General features: G+C 27.2%; 1 protein-coding gene across 1 annotated transcript in view; it reads left to right on the forward strand.

Moving 5' to 3' along the window:
* LOC135931064 (uncharacterized) overlaps window positions 1-22,257 on the forward strand; it is a 34,076-nt gene that overhangs the window by 1,057 nt on the left and 10,762 nt on the right. The gene's annotated exons all lie outside the window — the stretch shown is intronic.

Raw genomic sequence — 22,257 nt, forward strand, 5'->3', positions numbered from 1 at the left:
TAATCTGTTTGTAGACATATGGAAAAACTAAAATTGCCAAAATATTTAGTTAAAATTGAAATATAAAAAACTATATATATTATATGCATTAATATTTAATGCCTTACTAGTACTTACAGTTCCTAACTCAAATATGGGAACCACAAACAGAAACTGATCTATAAACAAAATGAAAATGATGTCATGAGTATGAAGTGCCAAGCTTTTAGAAATACTAATTTTGAAACTTTTGCTAAACCATTAAATATGGCTTTATTAGTATATTTTATTGCTTTATTCTCTTTGGAAGTTGGTTTAAAGAGGAAAAGAATTAATAGGTAAAAAAATAAAATTTGTCAATATTAACATCATAATATTTAGTTCATTAATTTCTTAGTCAATTTCACCAGCTAGTATTGTTAAACAGCTCTTGGCTATCAATATTTTATCCAGTAAAATATTACACAAGCCTAAAGATTTTTCTCATAGATACAAAGGTTTAGACATCTATTAATATATCGAGGCAATATTTTTCTAGTTGAAATATTGAGTTTTAAAAATCGGCTCAAATCAAGCCATTTAACAACACTATCACCTGCCATTAAAAAATTAAATGAATTATGAACCATAAACTAACTATGATATCATGTCTTAAGCGTAAAGTTAGCCAAAATCTCGAAGCATTATCTCTGAAATTTATGTCAATAATTAGTGTGTATTTCATACTTTACTGTTTTTACCTGTTTAGAAAAACATCTTTGGCAAAATAAAATAAATTAACATTATGAATTAAACTTATTGAAGAATAAATAATATGTAATGCATAATTAGTACCTACTAGTTCATTGATCAGTTTTTTTAGCTTATAAATAAAAACCAGTTATATAAACAAAATATAAATTATGGCCTGAATCTTAAATAGGGCTTTGCCGATCCACATATTTTTCACCAATCCTATATTTTCTGATATTGGTTACGACCCGATCTAATACCACCTATATATATATTGATTTTTCACTACCCCTCTTTTAACTAAATGTTATTAAGAAATCTATTTTTTATGCAAAAGAATTATGCATTTTATTTAATTTTTTTATTTCAACAATAATTTAAAAAAAATTATATTATAATAGATAAACTAAATTTAATAATATATTCATTTTATGTTGGTTTATAAAATTGTAATATTTAATATATAAAATTATAATATTAGATTTTTTAAAATAAATATAAGAGCCTCTGAATTAGGCTTCTACGATGAGGACTATCAATATCCCCTGGAAGGCAGACTAATATGGGACACTTGTTGCTGGCACCAAAAATTTACATGCAAGTTTTGATAAAGTTGGATATTTTACAGCATTAACTCTCCAATATTCAAGTGGATTCAGGGGATATAATATCAATATCATCATGTTATTCAAGTTTTCTAAATAAAGAACACAAATATAAAATTAGCATTTATAAAATAGTGGGTTTCATACAAACCCAATCTTTTGTTGATTTTGAAAAATAATCAGATATCACCCAAACAAATGGGTCAATCATAACCCAACCAAGCAATATTTAAATTAATATGAAAAATATGTTATTATACTTTCTATATATAAAGATTCTTTTAAATATTCCTTGATTTCTATCAAGTATGGCAAGTCATTTACATTATTATCATTTATTTTATTTGTTACTAGTTTTTCTTTGATTAGCATCCCTTAAATTAAATTTGCATTTTTTAATGTTATGTGGAACATTTTTCTCATTGTCATTACCTAAGTTAACAATAAAATCTAAATTTATTAAAAAAAATTTAAAACCTGGTGAATCTTTATTGGAAGTTGAACATTATCATCACCTTTAAAAAAAAACTCACATGCAGTCCTGAGCTTTTAATATATGAAATTTTTGGCAAAAAGAAATCCTTATATCAAGGACCAAGTAATATTGTGATAAGATAATTGTCATCATCATAAATATCAAAAAACCTAGTTGTTAAAATATTATTAATGGTAAATTTCATGATCTGCACACCTCTATCTGTGTCCCCATTAATCTTTAATTCACTTTTCAGAATTTCAGCAAAGGGTATAACATTGCTAATTGAACATGATTCAGTACTTATTTCTTTTGTTACTCTCTGAATTACAGAGTTGTTAAAAGATACTTTTTAAATGGATTTAGATACAGATACATCGTCTAAAAATTTATCTAGATACAGATACAGCTTCTAAAAAGTATATTGATACAGATACAATTTAAAATGTATCTATATACAGATACATTTTTTATTATACTCTTAGATAAGTTTTGAATAAACCTAAATTAGAATTCTATTGTGAAAATTCATGAAATGATCTAAAAAATTTATTGACTCGATATCACATTTATCAAAATATAATAATGATTTTTAGATATTAATATAATATATGATTAATATAAATAATTATTATATATCATTAATAAAATAATATAATATATGATTAAATGATTATAAATAATTATTAGATTTCAGTAACAACCACTGTCTGTTGGCAAATTATATTTTTTTGTGGAGCTAATGTTTTGATCATTTTTATAAATGAAGGATTTTCAGCAATTGAAAATGGCTGAATGCTATCTATAATAAAATAATTATTAAATCATCTAAAGTGGTTTGGGTTAAAGTCTGAGATCTTTTGGAAAAAAATCAATAGACGATGAACCTAGTCTCATATTTTCTTTAATAGATTTTTTTCTCCTTCCCCTTTTTATTTGGATTAAGAGTGTTTGATGTTTTCTCTTAAAATTTAAAATTATAATTGTAAACATTTATTTAGTATCTATACCCTTAAATGTTTTACAATGTTGCAAGTTGAGGTAATGCTAAGTGAAATTTGCATATTTTTTGGTAGACATGGCAAAGATTTTACTAACAGAGATTTGTTTTCCTTATTTTGAAATGTTATTTTAAAATATGGTCTATAAATTGGCCATGGAAGAATGTCGTCATTTTCGTCATCAATATTAATATAATAATTAATTTAATAGAATTAAATAAAATACCAATTCCATTGCAATTAAAAATGGCGAATTCCTTGAGATGGATTGTAATATCAGAATTTGCTTGTTATTGATAACTCGGACATAATATTTAATTAATATTTATATATTCTTTTTTATATATAAGTTTTAATATTTTACATATATATATATGGTGAATTCCATATCAAATCAACAAAAAAAAGTCGATTTTCAACCCGACTTCCTTCAATTTTTCTTAAATTTTGTATACTGGTAGTATATACTATAATTAAGAAAAAAATGAAATTTTACCTTCCAACACTGTTTACACGCTAAGATATGGCCGTTTAAAGCGCGGAAGAATGGTACATTTTTGACAAAATGCACCTCATTTATTTTCAAATATCTCGAGTAATAATTAAGTTAGAAAAATAATTTAAATTTTATTTTGTAGCTTAATAAAAGTTCTTTAAAATGACATAAAAATAAATATGATGGACATTTGATTAATATCGAAAACCTAATGTGTAAAACCGGAAAGATATCATACTGCTTTATATTTGTACAAAATCTTAGACTGGGATGAACATGAGTTTAGGAGTTATCACTCTTTATATGGCTAAAATTGAACAAATTTAACATTAATATTAGTGAAGGTCACGGTCCGGTCTTTGGTCTAGACTGGACCGATACCCTCAGACCGGACCGGACCACGGTCCTTAAGAAAAAGATCGATCCAGACCGTGGTCCTAAATAAAAAGACCGGTCCTAGACCGGTCTTTTTATTTGTTTAAAAAACATATTTTTTTAACCTAATTTGATTTGTTTTATCATTTTATTAAATATAAGAGTATTAATAAACAATAAAATTTATCCAATGGTATTGAAAAAAATGATTTTGTGCTTGTAGAGGGCATATTAAAATTAAGAGTAGATTGTGTTTTTTGAGATATTTTCATTTTCATCATTAGAAGTATATATTTTATGTTTTATCAGATGTCTGTTGAAGGTACCTAATTATTTTATTAAGAATAAGGTTAAGTAATTTTTACAATAAATTATACAGACAGTTTCTTTAAAAAAAATAGAACTATATTAAAATATTTTAATAATATTATTGCTTATTTTGATTAATTTATTGCTTAAAAAATTATAATAGGTGCTGACGATACATTAAATTTGGTACTGCAGTGAACACATACTCTATGTTTTTATTGGGACTATAAGTAAAATGTTTCTTGGACAAACTTATGGTTTTCATATTGTAAAATAAAAATTAACAAAATCTAAAATGACTCCTCTAGAAAAATATCATAAAATAAAATATACAAAAAAATTATATTAATTGTATAGTAAAGCAAACTTAAACAATAATAAAAGACCGGTCCGGACCGCGGTCTGGACCGTAAAAAATAAAAAAGACCGGTCCGGACCACGGTCCTCATGAAAAAGATCGGTCCGACAATCGGTCCGGTCCGATCCCGGTCTAAGACCGATAGGACCGGACCGTTGACCTTCACTAATTAATATCATATATTTTAATTTAATGAATAGTTATGAAATAATGTTAATTTAAAAATTATGTCTAAATGATAGGCCCTTACTTTTTTTTTATCTTTATAAAAAAAATTTGAGAGGTGGCTGGGAAATGAGCTGTTTAAAACTTTAGTTAAATTTTATCTCGAAATTAAAATTACTTGACAAAATAATTTTAAATATTTTATTTAGCATAAAATAATCTACCAAAATTGAAATTCAACAATAAATTTTCCCCCATATATTCAAAATTAAAAGAAAGGCTTAATATATTATTTGACGAGAATTCTATAGATTATAAAACATTCAAAAAATGGATAGCCGTTGATCGAACTACCCTCGAAACACTGACAAAATCCGCTGACGAATTTGTAGATTATTTAATTGACAATTTAATTCCTCATTTGTTTATAGCTTCACGATAATCATGAATTCGAAACTTTTTATAATTCAATTTAAATGTTGGCCAATTCTAGTTATTGCAGGCTTTTCAGAAAATTATGCATTTGTAGTGCAGAACCATGCACAAGGATTAAATCAGACCAATAATCAAGCCACTACTCTTATAATTTATTACCGTGAGAACAACATAATAAAACATGTAAATTTATTGGTTATATCAGATTGTTTAAAGCACAACACATGTGCATTTTATTTATTTTAAAATTGATCGTAAATAGAATGGCTAAAATTTAATAATTTTTCTGATGGAGCAGTAACCAATATAAAAATAAAAGATTTCATTAATCTCTACAATCATGAAAATAATTTTGGGATAAAGGCTGAGTGACATTTTTTGAAACCGCACAAGGTAAAAGTCCATGCGACATTTTGGGGGCCGTTACTAAATGGTTGGCAGCTCGAGCAAGCTTGCAACGTCCATATGAACATCACAAATTGACAACAATAGATTTATTTAACTATGCAAGAAATAATATCAAAGGGGTAAATTATATATTTGTGAGCAATAATTATATGAACATAGAAAGTCATCTTGAAAGCAGATTTTTGAGAGCAAAAAGAATTTCTGGAACACAAAGTTCTAAGCTTTTATTCCCCTAGACGAAAACAAAAGTCATAATTTATTAAAATTCCTTGGATAATTATAATATATGATATATTTTAATTATAAATTTTTGATTATTATATGTAATGCCAAATAAAGTTATAAATATGTTTAGAATTATTTTGTCAAGTAACTTCTAGACAAAATTTAACTAAAGTGTTAAACAAAGCTGATTATTCCAGCCGCTTCTCAAAAATTTTGATAAAGATTAAAAAAAGAAAGGGCCTATCATTTAGACATAATTTTTAAATTAACATTATTTCATAACTATTCATTAAATTAAAATATGATGATATTAATGTTAAATTTATTCAATTTTAGCCATATAAAGAGTGATAACTCCTAAACCCATGTTCACCCCAGTCTAGTATTTTGTACAAATATAAAGCAGTGTGATATCTATCTATAGAAAAAAAATCTTGAAAAAATAACTTTTTTTTCTATGGCCATTTCCGGTTTTACACATCCGGTTTTCGATATTAATCAAATGTCCATCATATTATTTTTATGTCATTTTAAATAACTTTTATTAAGCTACGATATTTGAAAATAAATGAGATGCATTTTGTCAAAAATGTACTATTTTTCCGCGTTTTAAACGGCGATATCTTAGCGGATAAACAGGGTTGGAAGGTATTTTTTTCTTATTCATAGTATATACTACCAGTAAAAAATTGAAGGGGGTCGGGTTGAAACCTTGGTTGATTTGATATGGAATTCGCCATATATAATTTTTTAATATATATATTAATATTAAGTTATATATTTTTTTTTTCTCTTTAGCTTTCACCTTTTCTGGTGGTAAGCTCCTTCAACATCTCTCTCCACTTTATGTTATTTATACAATCTCTTTTATCTAATTTATATTATATTGGCTCTAACTTTATAGCCCCATTGAAGTTTTGGCCTTCCTCTTTTACGTTTGCCCATCACTTCCAAACTCTAAACCTTATTTCCTATGTAGTTCATAGGCCTTCTCATTGTGTGCCCATACCACCTAAGTCTGTTTACCATTAACTCAGTCTTAATCGGCACTACCTTTAAACTACTTAGTATTCTTGTACTGCGCACTTTATCCTTTCTTGTTACCCCAGCAATCATACTCAGCATTCTCATCTCCATAGTTTGGAGACTTCTCTCGTCTGATTCTTTGGTTGGCCATGTTTCTGAACTATATAGAATAGTTGGTTGTACAATGGAACTGTAAATTTTTCCCTTTAATTTGTGTGGGATTCTTTTGTCAAATAGCACTCCAGATAAAGATCTCCACTTTAACCACCCATGATTTATTTTACTCTTTATCTCTTTTTCTATTGTGCCGTTTGTTTGTATAGTGGATCCCAAATATTTGCAGCTTTCAATTGCCGATATCTGCCATTCATTTATATCAATACTCTCTGTTTCATCTCCTCCTATCAGCATATACTCCGTCTTTTCTCTATTTACTTTTAGTCCGTGCTTTTCTAGTATATTTATATTTATCCAACTCACTAATCTTTCTTTCATTTCATCCTTGGATTCGGCAAGTATCACAATTTCATATTCCACGGGACTGTTTGAGGTATAGACTGTGCTAATACATCTATTACTGTAATGAAGAGAAGTGGGCTGAGAGCCGACCCTTGATGAACTCCTTCGGCTATTGTGAAGCCTGCTGAAGTACGTGGTGTTACGGACCATTGTTGTATGGCCCATATACATATCCTGTATTATTCTTATATATTTTTCGGGAACCTTTTTGTGATGTAGCGCCCACCAGATATGTTTTCTTGGGATTCTATCGAAGGCCTTTTCTAGATCGAGAAAGACCATGTGTAGCTTTTTGTTCTTTTCCCTGTATTTTTCACTCATTTGCCTAATTGCGTGGATAGCATCAGTTGTTGATCTTCCAGGCATAAAGCCAATCTGAGTCTCTCCTATTTCGATTATGTCTCTTAATCTTTTTTCTATTATTTTTTCGTATAGTTTTAGACAGTGTGACATTAGTTTTATGCCCCTGTAATTTTGACAATTGTGTGGATCCCTTTTATTTTTGAAGATAGGAACTAGATAGCTCTGTCTCCATTTTTGGGGAACCTCTTCATTTCCAAGTATTTTATTGTACAGATTTGTGAAGAGACGTATTCCATCATCTCCTAGTGCTTTAAGGCTTTCTATTGGAATATCGTCTGGACCCCTAGCTTTGTTGTTTTTCATATGCTTGAGGCATGTGATTATTTCTTGTTCTGTTATAGGTTGTACAAGGTTTTGACATGGGGAGTGTTTGTCTAGATGTAGTATGTGGGGATTAAAGTTGAGAAGCTCCTGAAAATATTCTTTCCATCTATTCATTATTTCTTTTTCCTTTATTATCAATTTCCCATCTTTATTCTTGATTAGAGCTCCGTTTATATCCCTAGAATTCTTTTCTCACTGTTTGGCTAATCTGTATATTTTATTTTGCCCTTCTTTGGTATGTAGTTCTTCATACATGTCATTGTATGCCATAGATTTGGCCCTAGCCACCGCCTTTATAGCTAATCTCTTGGATTTTTTGTATCTTGGCTTGTCATCTGGGTTTTTGGATTTGTACCATATTTTATAAAGGGCTTTTTTTCTCCTGTATAGTGGTTTGTACCTCTTCATTCCACCACCATAGTTCATTGTATGATTTGTTGCCTCCCCTTGTCAAGCCTAGTATCGATTTGGCAGTGTCTATTAATCTGGATGAAAGGTCTGTCCACATTTCTTCACTGACTTGTGCGGAACCTATTGTTTCAATGTTTACATTGATTGCAAAGGCATCTGTCATTGTTTTTAATTTGCCCCATTTGATGCATGGTTCCAGTTTTATCTTGTTTTGAGTGGATTTATTTGAGATGTGTAAATTCATGACTAGTAGTTTGTGTTGCGCGGCGATATCTTCTCCTGGGATGACTGCAGTCTATTACATCTTTTAATCTTCTGCGAGAGAGCATGCAATCTATCGTTTTCCTTGTACCACTTTCATATGTTATTAGATGACTGTCTTTTTCCCTATAGTAGGTGTTAGGCAAGGTCGAAGGCTTGCGCAAATTTCAATACATGCTCTCCTTCATCACTTCTTTCTCCATATCCAAAACCACCATGATGCTTTTTGTAGCTATCTCTTGCTTTCCCCACATGCGCATTTAAGTCACCACCAATTATGACTAGATCATCCTTAGGGATTTCCTTTACAGCTTCATCAAGGATAGCTCTAAAGTCATCTTTCTCTTCTTCCTTGCAACCCGTTTGTGGAGCATATACTGAAAGGATGTGTAGTATTGATTGACCAATGCAGAGTTTTATCTTCATTAGTCTATCAGAGATCCTGTTGACTTCTACTACTGAGGAGGTTAGATCTTGACTGAGGATGATGCTGACACCATTCCTATTGCTAACAATTCCATTATAGTACAATTTATACTCATCTCCAATCATCAAAGTCTTCTGTCCCTTCCATTTCGTCTCTTGTATGCACGCTATATCAACTTTTCTCTTGTTCAACATTCAATACTCTCGTCTTACCTTTAAGCAATATTCAAACTTGCTAATCTTATTTTCTTTGCTTTGACCTTTATTTTACTTTTCACAGGATGGAGGTCTACACCCTGCGCGTCGCTTGGAGGGAACGCCCTAGCTTTCATATTCATATTTACATTTATTTCCTTCATTTTGTTTATTAAACAGGTATCCTTAGCACCCGGCTGTCCAGGCCTGTCGGTGACCGTGGTGTCATCTCTAAGCTCCGAAATTCATCTTACCATATGTCATTACACATCAGTCATCGAAGAAAAACTTGAAAATTTTATGCTCCTTACCAGGATTGAACCTGGGTCCTTCTTCGTCCTTCTGTTTCTAAGCATACATCTAACCCATTAGGCCACTCCGGCTAGTGTTGTTAAACGGCTCGTTTTGAGCCGATTTTTTAAAACGGCTAACTCAATATTTCATCCAGAAAAATATTACGCAAGCCTGAAGATTTTGCTCACTGAAGGAACAAAGGTCTAGACATATATTAACGAAATATCGAGGCTCAGATAATATTTTTCTGGCTAAAATATTGAGTTAGCCGTTTTAAAAAATCGGCCTAAAATGAGCCGTTTAATAACACTAACTCCGGCGATATTATTAAGTTATATGCTCATATGGAATAAAATAAATTTTACATTCAAGTATTTTTATTTATAATATAAAAAGGCGTTAAATAGATGTATATCAAAATGTATCTAAAAACAGATACAGATACCTCTAAAATAATATCTAGATACAGATACTTTAATCAAAAATCTATCTAGATACAGATGGGTCATTCCATGTCAAATGAGCAAAAAAAATGAGATTTTCGGCCGACCCCCTTCGATTTTTTTGAAATTTAGTAAGCAAAGAAAGGTTAGTGTAGTTAAGAAATAGCCAAAATTTTAGCGTCGTAACATTTATATTTTTGGAGATATTAGGGTTCAAAGTGGCAAAAATGACGTATTTTTACCATTATCTGCCTTCATTCAATTAAGCATATCTTAAAAACTATCTAATTGTAAATAACAAATTTAATATCAAAATTACGTACAAAGATTCTACTTTTAGATAAAAAAATTTTTTTTTTTCAATTTCCGGCCATTTTATTAATTATGTAAGGACTAAAAACGATTTTTTAGAAATTATACGACCTTCAATTTTTTTAAAAAATTTAGTAGACAACACTGAACTCTTCCTTTATATTTATAAAAAAAAATTGGTCTGGGACGAAGCCATCTTCATTCTCAAAATCGATAAAAATGTTTAGAAAAGTGTATAAATATTTTCCCGAAAGGGGGCGTCTTTGCATAAATTTATATTTAAATCAGTTTTTAATGGTTTTTCTTAGACTATTTGATATAATTTAAAGGAGTATTTATCTTGTAAGTGAAAATAACAATAAATGGGGCTTTCATTCAATTATAGAAAATGCCTATCGATAAAAGAAATTCAATTTATTACTTTATTTATAATTTTTTATAAAATTTTTTGCTAATATAACATATATTAATATTAATAAAATATATTCAACCAAATTTATACTTCTTGAATATATGAATCAGAATCTTTAGCATTTCATATATGGCGCCCTAAATATTAAAAATAATTGATATAATATATATTTTAAAATCTAATATATAACTCACTTTTAAAAGATTCTAATTTTTCGGTAGCGCATTTACTTTCTTGTGACGACAATGTGTAACTACGGCCAGTAGCAGTTAACGGTGAAACTAATGTTAAGATATGACATTTTGGCAAGTAGAGAGTGTCGTCTATACTTGGAAATGTAAAGGAATTAGAAGGTCCGGATGGGTGTAAAAACTTTATATATATTTCTTCCTCCTTTTGATTTTTCCCTAAAACTAAGGCTAACCACCAATTAGAATCATTAACACATGTTATATACCCTGATATCTCTCCAAAAATGATACTTTCATCATTATATGATAAATATTCTATATTACTTTCTATTGAATTGGAATACATTTTACTCTTAAATTGATGTAGACCTGTGGGAATCACCGTGTGAATTTTCTGTGTTCCAGGTATAGGTCTCGTTTTTAAAAACCTTTCCCTGAGTAATATTTCTTCGTGATCATAATTTTCTTGGGTCATATATTCAAAATATATGCCATTAATATTTTCTTTAGCGAACTCGTACAATTCATATGATGTGGTTATTTGCTTTGAGTACTTTGTAAACTAGCTCTAGCGGCTAATCTTTTAACAGTGCCACCAATCCCATCACAAACACTTTTCCCATGTGCTGTAGCAGAAAAATGCCATTCCGCCTGTATCCCGAAATCCATCTCATGATGGCAAATATTAATAAAATTTTTACGATTTTTATACTGTGCAGCAGATCCATCGGAAAAATAAAAAATTTTATTTGGCATACAAATTTTATTAATTAAAAAATTTACCAATGTTTTTTGGAAATAATGTACTGCTATTGTATTGTGTTGCAAAGATTCGGATATCATTACATAATTTAGGCAACAAATATTGGCTAAATTATCTTTATAATATAAAACAAAAGGGTGATCAGTGGATTGAGCTCTATTCCAATGATAACTTTGTACTTCATCCTGAAGTATAAAGCTATAGTTTTCTGAAAAATCACATAAAATTAAATATTGGCCTTTGTCTAAGTTCAATTTTAGATTTTTTTGATACAATGATTGTTGCGTTGAAATAAAAGAATGGGGTAATAAAGATTCCATTTTTTCAAAAAAGGCATTGATAAATTCATCTACTGGCTTGGTTATTGTTTCAAGAGTGGTTCTATCTACGGATAGCCATTGTTTGTATGTTATAAATTCGATGTCCTTAGAACGAAACAATATTTCTATTTGGTGGCGTAAATTTGTTGACCCTGGACAATTATCACATTTGCCCAAATAACAGGATGGTTGAGACGGATTACAAATTATTAAGGGTAAAATAGGTTTATATGTTTTAATGGGCAACATATCATCTTTGGTTAAATTGGGTAAATTTGATCCAATGATCATTAATTTAAAATTTTGGTGGTAGCTGCAAACACAAACATTATGTGTACCACTACCTCCTACGAGTATACAATTTTTTGGGCGAATGCTTGCAAATTTCGAAAAACCGATTTTAACATCAGGCCTCATTTTTTTAAAAAATATATAAATTTCTTTCAAATTATCTAAAATTAATCTCTTTTGTATTGTATTCTTTTTTCCGTCTTCGGTCAAAATTGAAAGGCAATCTTTCTTACCTGGCATGATTCTGCTTATTTCGTCCGTACAATAAAATTCTTGTACAATTTTAACTGTACATTCGTCTATAGTATTTCCAGGCTTGGGGTTAGGGGTTGATAAAAATCCCTTTTCCGCTATCAATAATTTAGCTTGTCTTGCCATGTATTTTGTTGTATTAAATTCATTCATTATTTTGGACACTGTTCAATTCTTTGGTAATATCGTCAAAATTTTATATTTATCAATTTTAGATAAGAGTGAAAATTTTTTTTAATATTGCTTAGAATACCATCATCTTTATCGATAGTAGCTGGCTCAATCGCATTTATATCTAAATGAGTTTCTATAGCCTTTTTTATTTTGGTAATTTTTTTAATTGGATATCTTTTTTCTCTCAACCTTTTCTTTTTTATTGGAGATTCTTTAATTTCTATCAATGGTGTATTAATTGATTCATAAGCCAGGTTCTCTTCGATATGATGAATATCAGGGTCTTTAAATGCGTCATTTGACTTACTAGCTGTTCCGAGTTTTCTTCGACATTTATCACATATCTTATCATCTGAGAGAAGTGACATCCAAGATTGTACATTTCTAAGATTTGTAGTTACATTATTATGTTTTAGTATTTTAAAAGGGTTACAGCATCTAGTTTTTCGAATAAGATTTTTGTTCATTTTATTGAAATTCTATATGATAAAACAAATTAATTTATAAAAATATCACCGAATATCTAATAATTACAGGTGTACCGAGGGGGTTAATCCAATACGATATTGCAGATATTATATTGATATCGGCCAAATAACCGATATCACTAATCTGATTTTGCTCGCTCTACATATTATACATTTTATCATAACTTAAAACAAATAATTATAATTTAAATTAACCTTGTATTTCAGGACTATTTATTCATGTAAAATTCTATATAAAATTTAGTAAAAATATGGTATAATCATTTTTTGTTCCAAAAACCCTATTTTGATGTAGAAAGTAACTGGTTAATTTTTGAAAAAATTATTGATTTAGTTTTAAAACCAAAAATATCCTTATAAGACAATATTAATTATTTTCATTTAGTTTTTTATAAAATTTATCGCTTCGATTAAATAATTTTTTTACCTTTGATATTATAAGAATAATTAGAATTTATTATAAGAATAATTAGAATTTATTATAGTTTTTTAAAATACCAAGAAATTAAAAAAAATGAATTAATATAGTGAGCATGTGTTATTGAATGATTAATCAATTTTAAATTTTTCTTTATTTTATTGATTGAAACACTCATTTATTCTTATTCACAAGTAAAGCTATGCCGATTTTAGAAAATCCGATCCAATATTTATATTGTTTGGGTTATTGATGATACTTTTATTTTGTATATAATTTTATAATAATAATAAATTAATATTTGTAATATTTTATTAGCTTTTCCACGTCAATGGAAGAATTATAATTCTTCATATATTATTTTTTTTTGGTAAAAACAAAACAATAAATACAATGTACATAATATGGAGACACAAAAAAAATATAATATATCTTGACTTTGAAAAATTTATTTTTTTTGCGACGATCACATTAGTTTAAAAAATTGATCGATATTTGGTGGATCATATTTTATTAATATTCGTTAAATATATGTTATATGGGCAAATATATAATAATTATAAATAATAATGTAATAAATTGAGTTTCTTTTATCGATAGATAATTTCTATACTTGGATGAAAGCCCCATAAGTGAAGAAAATATTATAATTTATATTTACAAGATGAATAATCCTTTAAATTATATCAAATAGTCCAAGAAAAACCATTAAAAACTGATTTAAATATAAATTTATGCAAAGACGCCCCCTTTCGGAAAAATATTTATACACTTTTCTAAACATTTTTATCGATTTTGAGAATGAAGATGGCCTCGTCCCAGACCAATTTTTTTTATAAATATAAAGGAAGAGTTCAGTGTTGTCTACTAAATTTTTTAAAAAAATTGAAGGTCGTATAATTTCTAAAAAATCGTTTTTAGTCTTTATATATTTAATAAAATGGCCGGAAATTGAAAAAAATTTTTTTTTTTTTATATAAAAGTAGAATCTTTGTACGTAATTTTGATATTAAATTTGTTATTTACAATTATATAGTTTTTAAGATATGCTTAATTGAATGAAGCAGATAATGGTAAAAATACGTCATTTTTGCCACTTTGAACCCTAATATCTCCAAAAATATAAATGTTACGAGGCTAAAATTTTGGCTATTCCTTAACTACACTGACCTTTCTTTGCTTACTAAATTTTAAAAAAATCGAAGGGGGTCGGCCGAAAATCTCAGTTTTTTTGCTCATTTGACATGGAATGACCCCTCTGTGATAAAATTGCTGCCTGTGCAATCAATTGCAAACTATGTGCAAAACACGAAACGCTTTGAAATTTTCCGTTTTTCATGGCCAGAGCTATGTTGCGTGCATTATCTCTAATGATTAGGTGTATTTTATTATTTTTTTAACCTAATAATTAATCATTTCATCTAAAATTTGAGCAATATTTATTGCTGTATGCGACTCATTAAATGTTTAACTTTTAGAACTCTATTAATTTGTTTAAAATTTTGGTTTATATAGTGGCATGTTAATGAGATGTGAGAATCGCCACCTGAATTTCTAGTTGATATATCTAGGGTAAAGGAAAAATAAGAATCATCAACCAAAATTTCTTTACGATTTTTTTCGGAGAGTTTTTCATATATATATCTGGAATAACTCCTTGCGAAAAATACTTTCTAATTAGAATTTTGTAATTTGGACATAAATGATGTAAAAGCCTTTTAAAGCCGATATCCTCAAAGATAGAAATCGGCTGGTGGTCACACGCTATCATTTCCCCTATAAATTTAGAAATTATTATGGATTTTCAGAATATTTCCAAATATTAGTTTTATTAAGAATGGCTGATATTGTTGGCTGACTTTCAGGGCTCTTTTTTTAAAAAAATTTGATTTGTTTTTTTTAATATTTATCGTTCTTTTTGTATTAGCTCTTCGAATTCCATTTGATGGAATTGCTTTAAACGTTTACGAATATTTGTTATCCGTGAAATTAGAATTCCGCAGATAACTCATTTTGCAAAATTATCTTTGTCATTTGTAAAGTATTTCCACAATTCCGATACCATATTTAAAAAAATTCTTTTATTTATAGTATATTTTTTTAAATTGGCGTTATTTTTAAAAAAAATTTAAAATAAATAAAACTTTGGGTGTTCCTAACTTTTAAAATCTATTTAAAAAAATAAATAACATTTGCATTGTGTTACATTTCCGTATTATTGTAATATATTTATTGAAGGATTTAAGCAATGCAAATTACCGAGCTTATTATATCTAAAAATAAAAATGAAACTTTTAATAATTTGTATAAACTAAGAAAAAGACTATTATAATTAATTAATTTAACAATAATTCTTACGACTTTATTTACGAGAGATTTCAACAATTTACACCAAAAAGATTTTATTCAGGAGAGATTTCAACAATTTACATTAAAACTTTCCAGATCAAAAATTTTTTTTTATTTTTAATTTGTTGCGTATTATATAAATTTTTAAATATGCAAAAAAAATTAAAAGTAAATTAAAGTTCATGATATAATAATATATTCAAACAACTTAAATATTCAAATATGTCTAAATATTAAATTATAATCGTCGTAAACAATATTTAAAATGAAATAATTATTTAACAACATAATTCTTGTTCAAATATTCAAATTACAGCGTAATTATAAAAAATTGAATAAAACACAAATATAACATCTCCCCCCTTGAAAACTAACTACAGCGTTTTTCGTCTGCTCTCCAGTTTCCCGCACTGGTAAAGCTGCATTATTATCTGACGTTTCGACTGCGATGGGACAAAATCTTAACTTGTGCATCCCTCCACAAGACCAACATTCTAAACAGCTTTTCCTTACCCAAAATTGTTCAGTCATAACGTTCATTACGTTGTCTCCTGGGCACCTTCTGAAGCAATTTTCCATTTCGTTGTTGGGCTTCTGTTCTTGCAGCTTATATCCATTTGTTTGATTCTATTGACCCATCCACTTCTCTAATTTCGATCTTATAATTTTATTTCCTATTCTGAAGTTGGAAGCCATCTAAAAAAAATACTATATAAATATATCTATATTCCTCAATCTTCTAATGTTCCTTTATGATCCATTGTATTCTATTAAAATCATAATTCTTGTAACTGTTTAATTCCTTTATAAATTATGATTCTCATAATTAGGTCTATCATCAATTTTATTTCATCAAAAATTATGATTCTTCTAATTAGGTCTATCATCAATTTATTCCTTTAAAAATTATGATTCTCATATTTAGGTCTATCATCAATTTATTTCTTCTGATAATTTTAATATAATTATATCTAATATCCCTTTATTGCCTTAAGCTTCTAAGTCTTACTTGTTTAAGGTGCCTTGTACATTTAACAACATAATTCTTGTTCAAATATTCAAATTACAGCTTAATTATAATAAATTTAATAAAACACAATTGTTTAAAAAAAAATTAGAAAATATTATTAATGTAAAATAGAAACTCGGGGAAATTTATTATTTTTTTAAATATTTTTTTTATTAAAAAAATAATAAATATGATGTAATAATAATTCAAAGTTTCATTACTCAAAAGTTTTAAGAATTGCATTTTTAGTAAAACAGGTATAGGCCCGATCCGATATTTGGAAAACGTTAAATATCGGTACAGCTCTAATCTTAAATATCGAATTTTAAATTATCAAAATTGCTCTGAATACATTGAGATTTCTCTTTCCCCAATTCAAGATATTTTTGTTATTTTTTCTTTTCAGTTTGTTTAATAAATATAGAAATAATTTAAATCTCATCAAATTTTAAATCAAGTCATATTTTCAAAAATTTGATATAAATTAGATATTACAGTTCTATGCATGAAATTTGTAAAACTCTTGAAATACTAATTCCAAAGCTTAGGCTAATGTGTAATACAGAATATATTTTAGTTTAATCCTCAATCCGCTTGATAAATAGTATAAATAAAAAGGTTATTAGCAAAATACGAGATTACAAAAATTGATATCAAGATTCAGGAAGCACAAAAGCAATTAAATAAATGAAATATCGAAAACAAGTTGTTTACATTATAAAAAATCCTATCATCTTTTAAAATATGAGGCTTGATGTGATTGCAGCTTTGTTACTTTTATATAATGGCATAAAAAAGTAGTCAAATAGACTTGTGGCATGTCATTCTTAACAAATTTTGAGATTATAGCAAATATATGATTGTATCTTCAAAATGAAATTGACTAAGTAGATATTTTTAAGAAAATATGACAAATGAGAAATTTTTTTTTCAAAAAAATTAAAAAATATATAAATTTAAAAATTAAAAACATAAACAGTTGTTTTTAAAATTCTAAGCATTTATATTATCAATAAATTTATAATTGTTTTATTCAATCATTCAAAAAAGAAAAAATAGAAATAGAAAAAATGAATTTTTTTAAAAAACCAAAGGTGGGAAATATTTACTGTTTATTTTCATATCATATTTAGTAATAAATAGTAATATGTAGGCATTATTTAATTATTAAAGTTACTGTTGAATATTTAAATTTAATGCATAACAATAAAATATAGAATAAATATTTTGGTTTGAGATTTCTTCCATATAAGTTTATTAAAAAATTAAGGCTGTCAGCACTGACCAGGTCTAGATCTAAAAAAATTTGTTAATGGATAGCCTTAAGCTGAGAAAATTAATTTTGACCAAACCTGGTTTATAATTTTAAAGAATTCACCCTCAACCCCCCCTTCCATTCTCATCTTTTTATTTCATATCTATTTACCTCACAATATTTCAATCCAGATTTGTAAAAACTGGGTTTAAAATTTTTTAGAAGGGCTTGGGTTTGTTTGGTTCAAGATATAATTAAAAACTGTTGATTCGATCTAAGTTAACACAGTCCTGATCATGACCATTTTTTAAAAAATATTCAGAATTAAACCAAAAATATGGCAATAATGACCAAAAAGTTTTGTTTATTAAAAGTGTACATACATTGATGTTAATGTTGGTATAGATATATAACTTGGACTTCATGAATTCTTTATTGCAATCAAATAAACCATTTATTCAAATAATATTAATAATTTATGTCATATAACAACATTATAATAATACAATCATAAACATCCTCATCCCACAATCCGCAACAATCATTCTTGAATTCTCCTCTGTCTCCAAAACCATGTGTGTGGATTCATTATTCTTGTCCGCTAATCACTACAAATGTTATTTTCTATAATAGACACCATTGTGATGCCTTTTAATGGCAACATTTAATGCATGTAACTAGATACCTATAAAATGAAAATTTTTGTCCCAATGCCTGGTGCTAATTTTTTTAAAGCTCTATGCTTGACCAGTTGCAGTTCACACTTGGTTTTAAAAAACATAGGGAGGAAATCTCAAACTCATAATATTTATTTTGTTTTCTAATTTAATACTACGCGTTATATTTACTAGCTTAATGATGTTTATCTATTTTATTCTATTTACTACTATAATTTAAAAATAAATAGTAAATATTTCTAGCCACAATTTTTTTAACATTTATTTTATAATTATTTTAAAAAAATTAGGACTGGGCCTGCAAGTCTGATATATATATAAATTTAAAAATATAATGAAATGAAAAAGACAATTGTTTACTTGCATTGCTATGTGGAATCATGAATAGCAATTATAATATATAATTTTCGATAATCGACCTGTCAAGGGTCTAGGGCCATAACAATTTTTTCTCATAAATTTTATTATGATTCAAAATGTATATTTCGCCTGGAATCGACCGAAAATTGCATGGTTCAATCACTTTTTGTCCTCAAAAATGTTTTATCTTGCAATTTTAAAATCTCTTCCATAATTTGGAAATTTTGGCCTTGCAACCCTGATCCCAACAGACATTAACACATTATTTATCTTATTATGAATAATAGGGGAACTATTTATATCTAACAATTACAACAATGGTAGAGTTGGTGGTTTAAACTTTTTATAACATATTTTAATAAAGCTCATAATCTATAGAGATATATTAAATTAAATTTTCTTTAAAATCATAAATGGATAAGAAAAATATTCAATTTACTTTATTTTTTATAAGGAAATTTGCCTTACAATATTTGGCAAGTAATCACAAATTCCTTTCATGAAGAAAGGTTTGAAAAAAGCATTATCTAATAATTTATATATTTTTCTAAAAAAAACAATTGTTTCTAGTGAAGGTGAACATCAAAAAACAGAACAGGACCTATTTTGAAAAGGTATTTTGGCCCTGTCTTTACAATCGGTTTTCTGTCCGAATAGTTAATAAAAAATTATATAAAATTAAATTTAAATAGTATTTTGTCCAAAATGAAATCGAAATGACTTAATTTAATAAGTAGGGCTGATAAAATTAAATAATTCATTTAATTTATTTAAAAAAAAATGATATTGTTATAGATTTTAAATAATATATGTAATAATGTATGCATTTTATTTTGAATAGTATATTTGTTGGTATGAATAATCCAAATATTTATATTTAATATATAACATTATTTTAGATCCTTTAAATTTTTTGGCAATATAATTTTACTATGTAGACCTAATATATCCCCTGAAAATTATCTTTTGTTTTCTACAAAATTTCCGTAACTCAAATGCCATCCTAAAAAAATTTAAAAAAATGAAGATTCTTAATGTATGAATAATAAAATGGGCGAGTTAAAAATAAAATAAACAATATATCAAATCCTGAAGAGGTACCAATTGCACAGTCTCTGTTGTAGAAAAAATAAATCTAGACACTTTTCATATTTCGGCCCAGCCTTGATTATTTTAAAATAAAAATTTTGGCTTGGCCCAAATTATTTTTTAAAAAAATTCTGGTCTTGGTGTATTCAAAAATTTATCTATTCATTATTTTGTCGACAGCGCGAATATGATCATTTAATATCTAATAACTTTTTAAATTATCTTCTTTATTCTAAAGTGATAGAGATTTAGTATATTAAAAATTATACTATAAAAAATTTTTATTGGTAAAAACATTTATTATAATTTTCAGTTTTGTAAAGAAATTTAAAAATTGTATATAAATATATTTTGAGAATATAAATATTGTATTAGAAATATAATAAGTGAATACAATTATTAATTTAATAATCGCGATTTAAAATAATCGCCTGCCCGCTGGTCTTGACAATATATAACTATACAAATAAATAAAAAGATCAAATCGAATCGGGGTTTTAAAGGTTTTAGCCCGATCCGACATTTAATACAGGCACAGCCTTAATAATAATGACTATCTCCTAATTGTTTTTATTCTTTCTTAATATGATTTGCCTAATATAGACCAAAATATTAAAATATAACCTCCATAAAATGGGCATTTAATGGTGGTAGGGCTGGGGGGAAAATCAAAAAGAAACCAGCATACTTTTTGAAAGATGCAAAAGCAAAAAAACATAATTGGCAATTTTTGTCGTGACTTATAACCAAATCATTTGAGTCAGGGAATTTGGTGATAATAAGTATATTATATGGTTTGATTTTATCTCAACTAATTGTAGAATCCTATACGTCCAGGGCTCGTGAGCCTTGTTTAATATAAAAACATATTGACTCAGCCAATAGCCCGAAAAAAATAGTTAAATGTTCCATTATTCCTTTCATTAATTATCACAATAAAAATGAAAAGTTTTAAAAAATCAGGAGATGGAGCTGAATAGCATGAATTAACCCTTCAATCCTCTGGTAGGGTATATGAAACCCCAGGCATGCTAGAAATGATATTACATAAAAACGATTAAATTTTCAGTAGCTTCATCAAATATATCTTAGAATCTATATTCCAAATTTCATATATTTTTGTTGAGTATTTTTTAAGGTATAAGCATTTTGTGGATTGGTGTGAGACCCCACCAGAGTAAATTTGTAATTTTTTAAGAAATTTTTTTAAAAAAATTTAAAATTATGAAATTTATTAAAACAAAATTTAGATATCTTATATTTTGAATGAGATATATGAAAAAGAAAACGTAAAGATTTTCTCTGGTGGAGTTATTTTATTATTTTTCACTAGCTGACTCATTTCTCAAAATATTTTTATCATTTATAATGATTTTTGCAGATTCTGAAACTAAATATATAATTATTTAAGATGTAATATCATTTTATTTGAGGTGATTATGACAATATAATTAATAGTGATGATGAAGATTACGATAGTGATCATGATACACAATCTGAATTAGATGAAGTAGAAATGTTAAGACAATATACTTAATATTATTTAGGTATGAAATCATTTATCATAGTATATTTCTCTTTAAAATTAGCTAAAAAAATAAGTTTACTAAATGGAAAAGGATCTTCCTAATCATAGAATAAGAACTCATCGACAAAATTTAGTTATTCATCTGCCATGAGTAAAAGAATAAGGGTAAGAAGCTGACATTCCAGAAAAATGTTTTGACTTGTTCATAACATAAAAATGATTGAAGAGATTATTTATCATACCAATTAAAATGATATGTAAAAACTATACTGACCAATATGAAAGTTATACTAAAGAAGTTGATGTAACACAATTTAAGACATTATCGGGAAATCTTTATTTAGCTGGAATTTTTAAATCTAACCATCAAAATAAAATATTTTTTTTCAAATATGTAAAATAAATTTATGTTTAAAACACATTAATGTTTTGTGTAATAAATGTTTTGCATGTCAAATTTAACATTCAATGTTCTATAAATTTTTTATGTTTAAATGTATTAGTGTAATTTTTTTTTATATTGAAGAATAAAGACCCATATTAT

This window comes from Gordionus sp. m RMFG-2023, chromosome 1, assembly GCF_954871325.1.
Source record: "Gordionus sp. m RMFG-2023 chromosome 1, tfGorSpeb1-WG-v2, whole genome shotgun sequence".
NCBI lineage: Eukaryota > Metazoa > Nematomorpha > Gordioida > Chordodea > Parachordodidae > Gordionus > Gordionus sp. m RMFG-2023.